The sequence below is a fragment of the Amblyraja radiata genome, chromosome 6 (assembly GCF_010909765.2).
Source record: "Amblyraja radiata isolate CabotCenter1 chromosome 6, sAmbRad1.1.pri, whole genome shotgun sequence".
NCBI classification, from domain to species: domain Eukaryota; kingdom Metazoa; phylum Chordata; class Chondrichthyes; order Rajiformes; family Rajidae; genus Amblyraja; species Amblyraja radiata.
The window spans coordinates 83,864,333-83,882,067 of NC_045961.1; the positions used below are offsets into that span (position 1 = coordinate 83,864,333).

General features: G+C 45.7%; 1 protein-coding gene across 2 annotated transcripts in view; it reads left to right on the forward strand.

Moving 5' to 3' along the window:
- Nucleotides 1-17,735, forward strand: part of farp1 (FERM, ARH/RhoGEF and pleckstrin domain protein 1) — a 247,461-nt gene that overhangs the window by 475 nt on the left and 229,251 nt on the right. The window contains exon 1 of one of the 2 annotated variants that reach the window (XM_033023061.1): nucleotides 596-615. The exons of the other annotated variant lie outside the window; for it this stretch is intronic. The gene's annotated coding sequence lies outside the window, so the exon portion shown is untranslated. Of the gene's footprint in view, nucleotides 1-595; nucleotides 616-17,735 lie in introns of those variants that run through there. 2 annotated transcript variants of the gene reach the window in all.

A 17,735-nucleotide genomic window follows, 5' to 3' on the forward strand; every position in this document is an offset into this window, starting at 1 on the left:
ATCCCCCTCTCCACCTCCCCCTATCCCCCTCTCCACCTCCCCTGAGCTGGAGGAACCTTTATATCTGCTTACAATATCCTCATCTCAGTCGCTTTAAAACAAAACAAAAAACAGGGAGCTGGGATTGGGGGAGGGGGAAAAAAAAAATCTCCTGCACGTTTAAATAAAATACCAAACTTCTGAGCTGCAGATTCTTGCTCGCACCCACCCACCCACCCACCCCGTCCTGCAGCTTTGTCTGGCTGAAGGATTTCTTCCTGCGGCTGGTGGCGGATGCAGTTTCGCGGGGACTCGCTAAGGTTGTTAATTCTCTCCCAAGCTGCCATCAGTGGAGATCTCTACCAGTTTCTCCCACTTGCAGCAGTTACACTCTCTTGCTTTAAAAAAAATTTTTAAACAAAAGAAAGGTAACCATTTGCAGCCAGGGTGTTGATTTGCTGTTGTATGTGTGGATGAATGTGCGTGTAGTTGAAGGGGCAGCGGCCCCGGGGCTCGATCTCACGGGGAATTGACCCAGTGTGGTCTAAAGTAGAAGCAGGAGGCCGAGGAATAAAGCTCTCCCGAGCCCGGCTTTCCTGGGTTGTACTTATCTTCAGCCAGACTGTAACCTTACCGGTGCAATGTTTGCAAACCAATCTGTTTATTCATATAGTTACTATGCACGAATTGCACATTAACATGGGATGGTAATTGTTGGGTACATTTTGTGACCTTTAACCCCTCCTCTCCCCCCCTCTCCCCTCCCCCTCCCATCGTTATTAACTGTTGGGTCACTATTTTAATTGGACTTTAAGTAATGTGTGTGTCTCATTCTTAAGTGCATAGAAGTTCACGGATTGTGTGGGTTTTTTGGGGGGAATCCTTTGTTACAGTTATGCGTGTTGTTGCATTAAATGGTGCATGTGCTTTTAGTGTTCCTGTGTAGTTTGGGAAAGAGTAAAATCACACTTGGTCTTTTGAGTTAAAACAAGGAGGAGGACTGACTGAACTTTGTGCCTTCCGCCACAGTGAAGAATGCTGTGGTGGATGTTTGTGATAAATCTTATTGTGTATAGTGTGTTCTTTTTTTAATTGTACTGCTGCTGGCAAATTCATTTCACTGCACCTTCGGGTGTATGTGACGAATAAAAATTGAATATTGACGATAAAAGCAGAATATTCCAGGGCTTCATAACCTCTTTGGAGAATCCAATTTTAATACCTCAAATTTTTTTTTTTACTTGAAGAGTTCATTCTGAGTGTTGCACTGGATCCAGCATCTTCCTTGTGTATATTTATTACAAGAGATTCATATTGATGGGAAACTAGGACAATTTAGCTCACTTACAAAAGTGCAGCTGGTCCCTAACTCGCATTAGATTGATTTCATGTGCCATCGTCCGGGATGAACATTTAAAAAAATTCTCGTCTATGTTTTGGAGTCCTTCTGTGCTTCGCTCTCCCCGCCTCTATACTGACCTCTATTTTCTGCACCCTGTGGCTGACCAGTCTTCAACGTCAGAGCATCTCTTAAATCTTGGACTCCATTGTGATAATAATTGGCCGGGCGCTGAGTTCGTGTGGCACCCTTCCTCTCTTTTCACTTCATTTAAAATGCCTATTCTTCAGTGGCTCGGTGCAGGGTTCAGTTTAAAACACCAGGTAGGGCCTGGGCATATTCACTGATAGTTGATGCAGAATAGTCGATGGAATCTCTGTCCACGGGAGTAACTTGGAACCCTGTACAGGCTATCAGACTGACCCCAAGATCTTAAATGGTGACCTTTATCTGCTGGCCTGCTACATAGAGTCATTCAGCATAAAAACAGGCCATTTGGCCCAACCTGCCCTCACCGGCCAATGTGCCTCATCTACACTCGTCCCACCTGCCTGCATTTGGCCCATATCCCTCTGATCCACGTACACATCTAAATGCTTCGTAAACATTGCGATAGTACCTGCCTCAACTACCTCCTTCATCAACTCGTTCCATAGGCCCACCACCCTTTGTGTAAAATAAAAGTGGAGAATACAATTAAAAACTGTGTTCATCAGTGGAGGCATAAGAAACTGCAGATTTTGACATCTTGAGCAAAGTGCTAGAGGAACTCAGTGGGTCAGGCAGCACCTGGGGAGGGAATGGACTGGTGACATTTCAGATCAGGACCATTTTTAAGATTGACGTTCTGAAAAATAATCTAACCCAAAATGCCACTTGCCCATTCCCTCCCCTGATGCTCCGTGACATGCTGGGTTCCTCCAGCACTTAAAACGTTGCCGTGTGAATCAGTGGCTGGAAATTGTTCCAGCACTGTGGGTGAGCAAGGCAGTTCCAGCAGATGCGGGTTGGGTTACTGGAGACTGGGCTGTTGTGCACATGAGTCCCTTTCTCAGCCAGATGGAGATCCCAAGTCCCTTGGATCTGTGCATCCCTGTTTGCTGAACAGGCAGCTCTTCCCATTGGTAAATGCCCTGCAAAAGTGCATCTTGCGGAATGATGCGTCTCATTCGTTTTGAGAGGACTCGTGCACAGAACTGTCTTAGATAGACACAAAATGCTGGAGTAACTCAGTGGGTCGGGCAACATCTCTGGAGAAAAGGTGGCGGAATCAGGGGATATGCTGAGAAGGCAGGAACGGGGTACTGATTGGGGATGATCAGCCATGATCACATTGAATGGTGGTGCTGACTTGAAGGGCCGAATGGCCTACTCCTGCACCTATTGGCTATTGTTATTGTCTATTGTTTCGGGTCGACACCCTTCTTCAGACTGAGAGTCAGGGGAGAGGGAAACTAGAAGTATGGAAAGGTTCAGAACAAATCAGAGCTGGCACCGATGTCCAAGGAAAGGTGGAGCCCACAACGGTCCAATTTTGGCTGTGGATGCAGTCTCTGAGGATATAGGGTGTCTTGGTGTCACTCTGGATCGGAGGAGACTGCTGAGGCCATTGTGGGGCCCACAGGTGAGACAGGAAGTGACTGATGCAAGGGTAGTTTGTGAGATGCTACACTCCTGCATGACTTCTGCCTGTTCCCAATGTATGCACTCTGTTCTCCAGACCATTCCCAATGCTCCTCCTCATCTAATTTTGTAGCGTGAGGTGGCAGGTTAGCTCATTCTCACATAACACTATAAATGGAATTCGCAAAGCACAGATGATATGTTAATCAAGTAACAAGGAGACACAAGACTGCAGGTACTGAAATCTTCTACAAAATCAAAGTGCTGGGGGAGGGAACTCAGTGGGTTAGGCAGCATCTGGGGAGAGAATGGGAAAGTGGCATTTTGGGTCAGATTCTTTTTCAGACTGTCAGTCTAAAGAATGGTTCTGACCCAAGAAGGAGATGGACATATGACGTTTTAGGTCTGGACCCTTCTTCAGATTGACTTGAAACAACACCTGTCCATCTCCCTCTGCAGATGCTGCCTGACCCGCTGATTCCTCCAGCACTGTGTTTGTAACATGGGAGCATGTTTTTGGATTGTGCTTGAATGTAAACATAAAGACTGGGACTCTTGCCTATCAGAAGAGAAGGGTGGAGGCTGGTCTGCCTCCGTCCCTCTCAAGGACAATGTAGAGCCAAACTAAAGGCCTGAAATGTAAGACAGTCATTGATAAATCTTGAATTTGGACAGCACAGTGATACAGCTGGGAGAGCTGCTGCCTCACATCGACAGAGACCCGAGTTCGATCCTGACATCGGATGCATTCTCTGTGGAGTTTGCATATTTTCTCTGTGTTGATGGTGGGGAATGTTGAGAGAATGCAAATTGAGATGAGTGCAGATGGCTGCTAGATGGCCAGTGGGAACTTGGGCAGAGGGGCCTGTTTCTGTTCTGTATCGCTCTGTGACTCTGGAATGCAGGAAATTGCTTTGCTCCCCAGAGATCGTAGAACTCTCGGGCAAGTCACAGTGAAGAGCAGAGCTGGGCTGGTAGGAAGAAGTGAGGGATGTGATGATGGGGGAGGGGGAGTGCCCTGGGCAGAGGGATCAAATGGTCTATTATTGTGTTTTTGGTTCAATGTAATGTAGGCTAACCTCCTTAGCTGCCTTTTACTTATCCAGCAAAAATAATTATTTTAAACAAGGGGATTCTAGTCTTCACTTAATTGTATAAACTCTATTCAAATCAATCCTGATTAAATGTTCCAAGTATAGATGCCCAGTTTATTGAATGAGACTGGGAGCTGTTACCATCTGCACAAGGTCTATGCAGATGGTTACACTCTGTCTGACAGACAGATAATGCAAGTCCTGGAGGGAGACAGAACAAAAACAGGCCCTTCAGCCCACCGAGTAGATGGTGACCATCAGCCACCTATTTACATTAATCCCATTTTTCGTTGTCTCCACATTGTCATAAGTTCTTCCAAGATTCTATCATTCACCTACACACTAGGTCATAACGTCATAAGCGATAGAAGCAGAATTAGGCCATTCAGCCCATCAAGTCTACTACACCATGGCTGATCTATCTCTCCCTCATAAGCCCATTCTCCTGCCTTCTCCCCATGACCACTGACACCCATACTAATCAGGAATCTATCTTTGCCTTAAAAATATCCATTGACTTGGCCCTCACAGCCTTCTGTGGCAAATAATTCCACAGATTCACGGCAATCTGACTGAAGAAATTCCTCCTCATCTCCTTCCTAAAGTCTTTTAAATCTGAGGGACTGACCTCTGGTCCTAGACTCTCCCACTAGTGGAAACATCCTGTCCACATCCACTCCATCCAAGCCTTTCACTATTCGGTAAGTTTCAATGACGTCCCTGCCCAACTCAAACTCAAAGGGGCAATAGACATAGAAACATAGAAAATAGGTGTAGAAGTAGGCCATTCGGCCCTTCGAGCCTGCACCATTCAATATGATCATGGCTGATCCTCCAACTCAGTATCCTGTACCTGCCTTCTCTCCATACCCCCTGATCCCTTTAGCCACGAGGGCCACATCTAACTCCCTCTTAAATATAGCCAATGAACTGGCCTCAACTACCTTCTGTGGCAGAGAATTCCACAGATTCACCACTCTCTGTGTGAAAAATCTCACCTCGGTCCTAAAAGACTTCCCCCTTATCCTTAAACTGTGACCCCTTGTTCTGGACTTCCCCAACATCGGGAACAATCTTCCTGCATCTAGCCTGTCCAACCCCTTAAGAATTTTGTACGTTTCTATTAGATCCCCCCTCAATCTTCTAAATTCTAGCGTGTACAAGCCAAGTCTATCCAGACAGCAGTGAATTAAGCAGTATATTCACATGTCTGGGATGTGGGGGGTAACTGGAACAGCCAAGTCAGCGGAGAACGTGCAAACACCCAAGGTCAGGCTTGTACCTGGGTCTCTAGCACCGTGAGGCAGTGGTTCTATGAGGGGCGCACAGTGCCACAGCTGTTGTAAAGGAAATATTATTCTCAAATATTCCCAGCTCCATTTCCTTGGGTCATTGTGTATCTCTGAATGTAATGAGCAAGGTTGTATTGTTCTGAAGTACTGAGAGAACAGTGGAATATTTCTCAAGCGCGGTAATCCCTTTAATTAACTCCATCTGGACAGTGAGCAGTAGTCATTAATGATGCAACAAATATCCAAAATTAAGGCTGAAAGGGCTACCAGGGAAAATGTTTAAAATTGTGTTTCAACCACTGTAAACCATGAGTACAAAACTATTGGAAACCTGGTATGAAATACAAGCAGAAAATGTTGGAAACACTCAACAGGTCAGGCAGCATCTGTGGAGAAGTTAACATTTTAGGACAAAGTCCCTTCCATGGATGCTGTCTTGCTTGCTGTTCCACACTTTCTGCTTTTATTGCATGGTTTCCAGCATCTATGTATTTGTTTTCATTTGAGCTAACTGTCACATTTTAAAACAAAATGTCTACCGTATTTGTGAGGTGATTTTATTGCCATGGCCTGCTTCTAATGTAACTTGCAGTAAATTTACCCAATAACACTTTGCCTTCTCTCCACCCCTCTTTTTCGATGCTTGTCAACGTCTACCTTTTGCCTTGCCCCCGCGTCCCCTTCCCTCAATATTCCTTTCTCTGGCCTCATCTTTCACACCTCTTCTATCCTTATCTAATTTTTTGTCTTTTCATCTCTGGCCTTTGTTCAACCATCTGCCTATGGAAAAACTCCCCTCACCTGTATCCACCCATTGCTTGCATTTCGTCCCGCCCCCACCTCTCCAGCTTTCTCACCTATTACAATCAGTGTGGAAGGGACCCGACTCGAAATGTTGCCTATCCATGTTCTACAGAGATGTTGCCTGAGTCACTGTGTTACTCCAGCAATTTGTGTCTTTTTTCTTCCCAGTGAGATGTACATGTATGCTGCCAAGAATACATACACAATTAAACCTCAGTGGATTGTTCATCACTGCTGGAGTGCCTGATTTCCACAAATGCCAGGGTCGTAGCATGTAGCAGTTGTACCGTTAGAGGTGTTAGGCCAAGGACTGTGTAGGAAAGAGCTGTAGATGCTGGTTTAAACCAAAGATGGACATAAAAAGCTGGAGTAACTCAGTGGGTCAGCCAACATCTCTGGAGAAAAGGAATAGGTAACGTTTCGGGTCGAGACCCTTCTTCAGTCTGAATAACCCGAAATGTCGCCTATATCTTTTCTGCAGAGATGCTGTCTGACTCACTGAGTTACTCCAGCTTTCTGTGTCTATCTTAGGCTAAGGACTGTCTGCTTTGTCAGATGGATGTGGCCAATGATTTTTCGGAGGGTGGGCGCATTCCTCTTCATGTCCTTTACCAATATCTATCACTCGAACACTTCCAGAGAAAGGCACGATCGTGTCATTATTGCATTGCTGTTGGTGGGATCTTGCTGACTACAAATTGCCACAGTTGATGCTGCCAACCCTTTGAAAACATCCCTTTGACTCGGTGTTGTCAAAGTTGGTTAGAAAATCTGCTTGTCCTTGTGTGGATTCTGAGTTAGTGTCTGGCACTCTTGCCTAGGTTGACACATAAGCTCCTTATCTTTGCTTGATTCGGTATGATTATTGTGGTCAAGCATTCCTACGGCATGCCTTAGGAATGTAACTTCGACAATGAGTAACATCAGGAGGCGGCCGTACAACACTTAAAGTAAACTGCTGGGGAAAATAAAATCAGCAGGTCAAGCGGCATCAATGGAGGCAAAGGACTGTCATTGTTGTGAGTCAAGACCCTGTATCTTTTAGAAACATAGAAAATAGGTGCAGTAATAGGCCATTCGGCCCTTTGAGCCAGCACCGCCATTCAATATGATCATGGCTGATCATCCAAAATCAGTATCATGTTCCTGATTTCTCTCCATATCCCATGATTCCGTTAGCCCTAAGAGCTTTATCTAACTTTCTCTTTAAAAACATCCAGTGAATTGGCCTCCATTGCCTTCTGTGGCAGAGAATTCCACAGATTCACAACTCTGGGTGAAAACGGTTTTCCTCATCTCAGTCCTAAATGGCCGACCCCTTCTTCTTATACTGTGACCCCTGGTTCTGGACTCCTCCAACATCGGGAACATTTTTCCTGCATCTAGCCTGCCTAATCCCTTAAGAATTTTACATGTTTCTATACGATCCCCTCTCGTTCTTTTAAATTACAGTGAATACAAGCACACTCGACCCATTCTTTCATCATATGTCAGTCCCGCCACCCCGGGAATTAAGCTGGTGAGCCTACGCTGCACTCCCTTAATAGCAAGAATGCCCTCCTCAAATTAGGAGAGCAAAACTGCACAAAATACTCCAGGTGTGGTCTCACCAGGGCCCTGTACAACTGCAGTAGGAGAGCACAGAGTAAAGATGGCCTGTATAAAGAGCTGAGAGGGAGAAATGAGATGGACTGCTATGTGATAAATTGAATCAGATTTTGGAGGTGGGGGGGGGTCGGGAGTGTGGGAGAAGAATGATGGTTCAGATAGAGCAAAGGGTGGGGGGGGGGGGGGGGAGGTGTGTTCTGATCGCGGCTGGTACACGATAAGTGGAACCATATAAGGGAGGGTTAATGGGCACAAGGAACTACAGATACTGGTTTACAAAAAAAGGCACAAAAGTGCTGGAGTATCTCTGGCTCAATCAGCATCTTTGAAGAAAATTGATAGGTGACATTTTGGGTTAGGACCCTTGAGACTGATTGTAATTGGGAGGGGGGGGGGGGAGAGAAAGTTGCAAGGTAGTTAGGGGTGAGACAAATTCTTACAAGTGATAGGCAGATAATGGCGAGTGTTTTCTTTTGAGTGGCAGATGGTTGGGCAAAGACCAGAGAAAAAAAGAAAAAAAGCATGAAATAATGTATGAATATTGAATTCTCCAATTTTAGCTAACTAACTTACAAACAAACCTCACCCCCTTCTGCCCTCCCGCTCCCCACTTTTTCTTGATTAGTACGGGTGTCGGAGGTTATGAGGAGAAGGCAGGAGAATGGGGTTAGGAGGGAGTGATAGATCAGCCATGATTAAATGGTGGTGTCGACTTGGTGGACCAAATGGCCTAATTCTGCTCCTGTCACTTATGACCTTATGACCACGGTGGCACATCTGGTAGAGCTGCTGCCGTACAGCTCCAGACACCCAGATTCAATCCCAACCTCATATGCTGTCTGTGTAGAGTTTGCAAGTTCTCCTTGTGACCGCATGGGTTTTCTCTGGGTGTTTCAGTCTCCGTCCACATCCCAAAGACATGCAGGTTAATTTGTCACTGTAACCTGCCTCGAGCGAGCAATAGAATCTGGGACACATTGATGGGATTGTGGGAAGCATAAATAATGGTATGACGAGTGTATATGGGTGGGGATGGTCAGGGTGATCTCGATGGGCTGAATGGCCTGTTTCTTTGCTCTATGGCAACACAGCAAAGTATCTGATGAAGGATCCTGATCGGAAACAAGATGCTGCATTCCCTCCGGACACGCTACCTGACCCGCTGAGTTTTCCAGCACTTTGTGTTTTACAGTAAACTGCTTGGGAGGCTACAGTTAGCAGTGATCACAGAATGAAGTGGGGGGAGGGGGGGTGCCGGAGGAGGAGAGGATGTTTTTCTGCAACGGTTTGTGTGATCTGGGACTCTCTGCCTGAATTGCCAGCTGACACGAATCCAGCAGGCACTTTCAACTGGTTAATGATTTGAAGAGAAAATGTGCACATCAGTCTCTCAAAAGAGACTTGCCTTTACGTAGCACCTTAGTTTGAGGCTTTTTGGGGGAAAAACTAGGATCTAGCTTCTTCCCGGCGGCTGTCACTCTACTCATCAACGTACCTCGGTGACTGCCAATCACCCCCCCCCCGGACACTCCTCCCACAGGAAAAACACTATGTCTGTATATATGCTAATGTAAATATTTATTCAAATCATATGCTATGTCGCTCTTCCAGGGAGATGCTAAATGCATTTCGTTGTCTCTGTACTGCACCAGGACAATGACAATTAAAGTTGAATCTGAATCTGAGGATCAGAATTAGGCCATTAGGCTCATCAAGTCAACTCTGCCATTCAATCAAGGCTGATTTATCTTTCCCTCTCAACCCGTTTCTCCTGTCTTTGCCCCATAACCCCTGACACCCTTTTCTTTTCAAGTTTTTTAAACTGTAGGCTCTGTTGGAAACGCAGCAATCAAATGTAACAGCAACAAAAAGCTTTTCACTCTACCTTGGTACCCGTGACAATGAACTAAATTAAAGTTCTCAGTTTAATGTCTCATATGAAAGGCAGCACAGCGCTCAAGTCCGGAGTGGGGCGTGAATCCCCAAACTTTGGGCTTGGATGAGCGAGGGGAGCCCATTGAGCTGGGTCTGAAGTCTGAAGGGAAAAGGTTAGGGAGGTGGGATTTACCCGAGTAGCTCTTTGGGACGACAGTAACAGCTTAATGAGCCAAGTGGGAGCCTCGAGTGCCGTCGGGTGGTTGTGCATTTTGGATCCTGTCCATCTGGTAGGTGTGTATGTCGGCATTATGATTTACAAAACGTTCAAAGCTGTGAGAGAATGATTCTTTTAATAAATGAGCCATATGTTATCGACATAAATTGGAGCATTCAGATTAGTTTAGGAATGGCACAAAGACCTAGTTAAATGTGACTTGGCCATAGTGAATGTTACACTGGATACAGTTCAAGAAGCAGGCTAGAAGCAGCAAGTGCCAAGCACACAACCTTGTCTCCGTCCTGTTTAGAGTGACTTGATTATGCAGTGAAAACCACTGCTCACACTGGGCGCAGCGGTAGAGTTGCTGCCTTACAGCACCAGAGACCCCGGTTCGATCCTGACTGCGGGTCCTGTTGGCACGGAGTTTGTGGGTTTTGTCCGGGTACCCTGGTTTCCTCCCGCATTCCAACGATGTGCAGGCTAATTGGCTTTGGTAAATTGTCCCTAGTGTGTTGGATAGAGCTAGTGTATGGGTGATGGTTGGTCGACGCAGACTCGGTCGGCTGAAGGGCCCGGATCCCTAAAATAAAGGACTCCTCTGAAGCTATCTTCCAGGTGCTATATAAATGCAAGTTGTTTTTAATCAAAAAACAAGCCAATGATTGAAACCAATATTGAATGCAACAGGAGTGGCAGATTGATACTGTGAAACATTAACACTTAACACCACTCACTGTGATTCTCTGGTGGAAATACTTTGGATAGATTGTGACAGTTATTGTGGGTGCCCACCTTATGCCAGTGACCTTGTTACCCATTTCCAAGCAAGGCTCAAGGGTGAGGTTTTATTTGTTCACCAGGTATGGACATCATAGTATTTATTATACACCATAATTATCCCCTTGAAGAGCATGGGTTACAGTGGTACTTCACTCTCAGAGCTGCATTTCTTGCGGTCTGGGCCGAGCTGCTGCCAAGCCACGCTGTGATATACTGTATCCTGTTAGGATGCTTTCTACAGTGTATCTACAGAACTTCATAAGATTCATTGGAGACATGCCAAACTTACTTGGTCTTCTGAGGAGGTGGAGGCGTTCGTCTGCTTTCCTGGTTGTCGCTCCAAGTTGGTCGGTGCAGGGCAAATTGTTGGTGACATTCACTCCGAGGAACTTGAAGCTCCTGTCCATCTGCACTTCGGCTCCATTGATGCTGAAGTATAAAAACAAATCCTTTTTATATTTTACGTGAAAGAAAAGTGGGGAGGTTTAACAGAGGCGAGGGAGTGCTTGGGGAGAGAGCAGGCTGTATATTGGTACTGGAATGGAGGTGTAAGTGAGAAAGGTGGAGTGAGTTGAGGGACAGAGGGGGAAGGTGTAAGCGTTGACGTGTTCTCTGCATATTTGGATTGCTTAAATGGAGCATTGCGGAAATTAGTTTGACCATTTACTACATGTGGGCCTCGAGCAAATTTAACCTGCAATTATGCTTTGAATAATAGAGCCTGTGTGTTGATGTCTGTGCTTAAAAATCTCTTGTATTATTGGTTACCCGAGCCAGTGAAGTTCACGTGTGAAGTATACTCCCTGTTGTAGGGTTGGAACAACTGCAGTTAACCAGGGCCCAGCCAGCTTCAATGTACAACAGTGCGTTTATGGTGGGGCGATAGCTTTTTCATCTCGGTTGAATGTAAATCTAGCGCAGGGCAATAACTCCCCTCAAAATATTATAATGGGATTTTCATCTTTAAGGTGGAGCAGCAACGGAGATGCTGCCTCGTTGCCAGAGATCCGGGTTTGACTCTGACCACTGGTGCTATTTGCGTGGAGTTTGTATGTTCTCCCTGTGACCATGTGGGTTTTCTCCGGGTGCTCTGGTTTCTTCCCACATTCCAAAGATGTGCAGGTTGGTTGGTTAATTGGCTTCTACAAATTGCACTTGGTGTGTCGGGTGTGAAACTAGGCTAACCTAGAACTAGTACGCAGGATGGTCGCTGTGGGTTCGGTGGGCTGAAGGGCCGGTTTTCATGCTGTACCTGTAAACATAAACAAAATAGTTGGAGCCTGGAGCATTTTACTGGGACATGGCCAATATTGGTATCTCGATTGATGCCATAAAGAGTACACCTTCTGGTTATTATTCTGCCGCTGGATCTTGCTGCGTACATAATTGCCGCTGTGCATCCACCGCTGTGCGCCCACCGTAGTACGCCCACTGTCACAGCAGTAACGACACTATGAGAGGCTCGCTGGCTGCGAGAGTGTCTTGAGGTGAACTGAGGCTGCAAATGCAACTGGTGGGCAGTCGGATTGCAGGCATACTAGCTAGGGCGACTGAGAGATAGATGGTGGCTTTTCAGGTAAAGCAGAGCTGCCTTTGTCTTGCGGAAGCATGTTGCCTATCATCGCCACTTTCTCCCTGTCTCTGTGGGCTCTCCTGTGCTTCTGTGTCAGCAGCCTTGAGCCTGAATGGGGTGGGCCTCCACTCTCCCCACCCCCACAAAAGAACCACGCAAGCAGGTCCGTAAACCCCTCTGGGCTACCTGCTGTACGTTCCTTTCCTCCCATCTTTCTTTCCTTTAAATCATCCCTGAATTATTTCTCATGTCCTTTGAAAGCATGCATGCTCCCAGGTCACTCTCGTAGGCCTTTTTTGACATTTTACCTGTTGCAATACAACTGCTTCTCAGTCACCAAGGTTAGGGGTGTCCTGGATGTAGCCCGTGACTCATAGTTCCTTGGATATTTATGGAGAACAACCGGACCTGCTTAGATTTTTCAGCTTATCAATTTTCTGTTTTTAGATATTGTTGGCTCAATTTTTCTTATCCCACACTCACACGGCGGTACTTGCCAGGCACGTCCCCCCACTCCACTATTAATGATTCCGACATACAGACCACATGGGTTAATTAAAGCTATTTCCACTCGTCCTATCACAGATATTCCCTTTGTTCTGAAAATCTGCAGATGCTGAAAACAAATAAAACAGAAAATGCAGGATATACTCAGCAAATCAGGGCCACATCCTTTGTTCTACACACCCCTCCCCTACCTTCTCTCCATTAAAACTGCGAAAGAGAGCGATAGGGGTTAGTTTTCAGTTGAAGGGTTGCAGACTCAAAACATAGACAGTTCCTCTTTCCACAGATGCTGCCTGGCCAGCATTCTCTGTCTTTGTTGCATTTTATTATAGTACATTTCTTGAGCTCCAGACTTTCTAAAGCACTTCAAAACCAATAACCTGTTTTTGAAGTGGCTCAGTGTTGCACTGTCGGGAGATTGGGTAGCCAATTTGCAAAGAGCAAGGTCCCCACAACTGTTCTTTAGAGTTGGAAATAGGCCCTTCGGCCCACCGAGCCCGTGCCAACCAGTGATTACCCCGTGCACGCACTAGGGACAATTGTACCGATGCCAATTAACCTACAAAACCCGCACGTCTTCGGGATGTGGGAGGAAACCGGAGCACCCGTAGAAAACTCTTGGTCACAGGGAGAACATACAAACTCAGTGCAGACGGCACCGGTAGTCAGGATCGAACCAGGATCTCTGGTACTGATAGGTTGCAACTCTACAGCTGCGCCACTAGGCCGTCCAAATGTTCTGATGATGGCACGATGATCTTGCTGTTGGTTGTGGGGTTAACATTGGATGGAGAGGCTGGGGAGAACTCCCTTGCCTTGTTTCTTTCCCTCTGCTTGAGGAAAAACCTATAACTTTGGTTTTTACCAAAGAAGGAAGCTATCTCAGGAAGTGCTGCTTCATTGGCATTGCATTGGTCAGTGGGCTGTGTTTTGCCGCTCTGATCTCTGGTGCGGGAGTAGAATTCACAACTCAGTGTCTTGGAGAGGATTGACACAGCATGAGAGTTGGCTGGCATTGAATAAAGGAGACAGGTGCTGGGTGTGAGCGGGTCTGAAGATCCCGATTCCTCGCAGGATGTGAGTGTGGGCCACCCAGCTAGATGTGAAAGGCTCGTCCAATCGATAGGGAAGCCTCCTTTCTGTAGGACGGCGACCCTTGACCTGTGACCTCCTGGTGTTGACACAGAGACCCAAGATAACTCACCGGGTGGGTATGGAGATGTTGTGTAAGGCATTGATTTATTGGTTTAACCCCATTTATTGATACTTAACAGATGAGCAAATTCTTCTCCTCCTGACTTGCCCTTTTTCTTTTGGGGGGGAGAGGTGATGCCTAAATAGGAGGACGATTTAGTCCTGCCATTATTGCAGTCGGGGTGATTAAACACCTTAATCATCATTTTCGGCAGTTCCAGATTGGATGACGTGTTTTATATAATGCAAAAATAGCTGCCACTTTGCAAGATGTTAACAACCGCAAACAACCGTGCGGGAATGGTTGAGTTAAACGCCCTGATTTTACTACACGTTGCCTTTCACTGGCCTGTGTTTTTATTTAACTATCGCCGGCAATTGCAATGGGAATGTTGGCGGCACGGTGGTGCAACGGCAGAGTTGTTGCCTTACAGTGCCAGAGACCCGCGTTCGATCCTGGCCGTTGGTGCTGTGTGCACGGAGTTTGTACATTCTCCCCGTGACCGTGTAGGCTTTGCCTGGGTGCTCCAGTTTCCTCCCGCACACCAAAGATGCACAGGTCTGTAGGGTCATTGGCTTCGGTAAAAATTGTAAATTGTCCCTACGTGTAGGATAGTGCTGGTGTACGGGGATCGCTGGTCATTTGTGGACCCGGTAGGCTGAAGGGCCTGTTTCCATGCTGTATCTCGAAACTAAACTGAACTGAACCTTGCCGTACGTTGAGGAGGATCTGTCCTGTGTCATGTGGGAAACACTGCGGCTGATTAGTGTACAGCACTCTCCTGTGAGCAGCAATGTGGTCATAACAAAATAACCTCTATTTATTTTCTACTGTTGGTTGATGGTTTACTGTTGGGCAGGACATGCACAGCAGGCACTGGGGCAGCAGTAAAAAACTAGGTTACAGTAACAGTGCTCTGTCCATCAGGGAATAATAACCCCCTATTCCCTCTGTTCCATCCCAAGCTTGTGAAGGAAGATTTCCCTGCTCTTTCAAGATCTGCTTTTCAAACGATCGCATGTGCAAAGTCATCCTTTCTGTTAATCATTTTCCCGTTGAAATTCTGAGCAATTGGTAGCATATCACAAGACCAGTGAAATCTGAAGTGCATTTGGGTTTACAGGGCTCTAAATTAGCGATTGCCCGAGTGCCAATGACCACCCAAAGTCCCACAGGGCAACCTAAATGCCGAGTCATTTTGCCCGGCTTGGCACTGCAGATACTGGTTTATACCGAAGGTAGACACAAAAAACTGGAGTAACTCAGTGCAGGATGAATAGATGGGGGGGGGTAGATGGGGAGGGGAGCACAGGGGATGTCTGAGGACTGAATAGAGGTGGGAATGGGGATCAGTGTGGGATGGAGAGGAGGGGTCTCAGGATAAGGGGGGGTGGAGGGGGACGCCGACACAAAACGTCACGTTCCTTTTCTCCAGAGATGCTGCTTCACCCGCTGAGTTTCTCCAGCATTTTTGTCTACCCCCATTCATCCTGTACTGATCCCCCCCCATTCATCCTGTACTGATCCCCCCCCATCCATCCTGTACTGATCCCCCCCATCCATCCATCCATCCCGTACTGATCCCCCCGTCCATCCCGTACTGATCCCCCCCATTCAACACCACTGACATCCCCCGTGCTCTCCCCTCACAATTTTACATACTCCAACCAACATGTACTAATTCACCTGCCTCAATCCTTCCATTCCGCACCGTTTTCCTTCTCAACCCCCCCCCCCCCCCCCCCGCAATCTATCCATCCCGCACTGAATCACACCCCCCCCCCCCCCCCGCCCTCCTGACCCTATTGTGCTGGAAATGTCTTCAGAGCGAACATTGACTATGTTTGATAACGGAATGCAATCAAATGTGTTTTAATTCCCAATGTTATTATTTGTTGTAGTCCAGAAAGATGGATTAATTAAATTGTGAACACGTGAAACATTAAAACCGCAGTGTTCGATTGTCGCTGCTACCGTTGACACGTTATTACAGAATTTATTTTAACGGCAAATCTATGCTCTTAATATGGAGTATCAGTACTGTAGTTATTTAATGAGCAACATTCACAACAAAACGTTGGATTTACCCAGGTTTCACTCCTACAGTCGGTATATACATCACAAATTTGGTCAGGAGATATTTCAGTTGAAATTTTAACGTTAATTCTGAAGTGGGAATGATGGAAACAGCGTTTATCAATAATTTTTTTTAAATCTGGAGCGTACAAACTGAGTATCTTCAATGCTGTTCACAACACATACATCTAATCTGCATGTCCGGTAATATGGCGTTTTGACACCTTTAAACATATTACTAAAAGAACATTTGCTGCAGTTATGTCCTTTGGCCATCTCTTGTCAGTTAGTGTAATGTTTAACCTGTCAGATGGGTATAGTCAGTTTTAATAGTTATCATAAAATGCCTTTAGAAATTTCCTTGCAACCTGTATATTTTGTTATGGATAAATTATGTGGGAAGCGAGAGTGTTTCTGTGTACAATAGGAATAACGACCCATGCTATGGCCAGGTCATGATAATTTTTGGTCCTTCACAGAAAACATGCTTGCATCAATCTGTAGTGTGCATGGTTAAGCATATATGTTACCATGGTCCAGGATTTATTAACACAGGTTGATCATACGCTGAATAATCCAACCACATTTTTGTTTGAAAGTGGAAAGAACTAATAGAAATTGCATTCATTGCAATGTGTAAAAAGAGTTGAGATACTATATTATTATTTTGCTGCATGTCATTGTGGTATATATCATGTCTTGATTGGTGAATATATTTAGTTTGTGACTTTATTTGAAGCAGAAATAATATGTGAATGCTTCATTGAGCATAATTCCGACTGGTAACCACGCACTTCGTCCGAGCACATTATCGCACGCGTCATGCAAGCCGTCCTAAATGACCACCTAAACTGTCATTTGGCAACCTAAAAGGCTGCCTAGGTTGCCCGGCTGGCAACAAGGAAAAAAAGTTAAGTGAGAGCCCTGGTTTATATGGAAGATCTGTTCAGACTGTTACACAATCCATTGCCGATCCCCCTATTCCATCAGATAACAGAAGAACTGTGAAATAAAAAGAACACAAAGAAGAGCAAACTAAAACAAAACTTTGGAATAAGTTACAAGAACAATTTTTTAAAGGCACAGGTTGGAATCTTATTGGAATCTTATTTCCGTTTACATTCTGGGGAGACGTTGGGGGCTGTAACTGGAGTGGAGAAGATTAAGGCAAGATTTTATTGGAGGAAATCAAATTGATGAAGTTGGGTTAAGGAGGGTAGATGACAAGAGACAATGCCTTGTTGTTATCTTCTCCCAGCTAACAATGATCTATTCTACATTTTCTTTGAGCTACATCCCCTTTGTATTGTTTCCACACCTTACACTTCCTTATCTATGTATCTCCCTCTACCCTGTCATCAGTCTGTAGAAGGGTCTCGACCCGAAACGTCACCCATTCCTTCTCTCCAGAGATGCTGCCCGTCCCGCTGAGTTACTCCAACATTATCTTCTGCTTAAAGGAGGTCAGCTAAAGAACTAAAGGAGCCTTGATCATTTCTTTCACACAAGATTTCTTTCATGAAAAATTCACATGGAGATTGCCAAGACTGGAGGGCTTGAGTTATAACGGGAAGTTGGATAAGATGGGACAGTTTTCCCTGGAGCAAAGAAGGTTGAGGGGTGACTGTATTGACATTTATAAAATTGAGAGACGTTTATAGGCCTTTCTTTACTGGAAGACTGGAGAATATAGTGGAGGATATAGTTCTTAGCAATGTAGTGCACCAGTTCCTAATATACCCCCTGGGGTAGAGGTGAATCGGACGG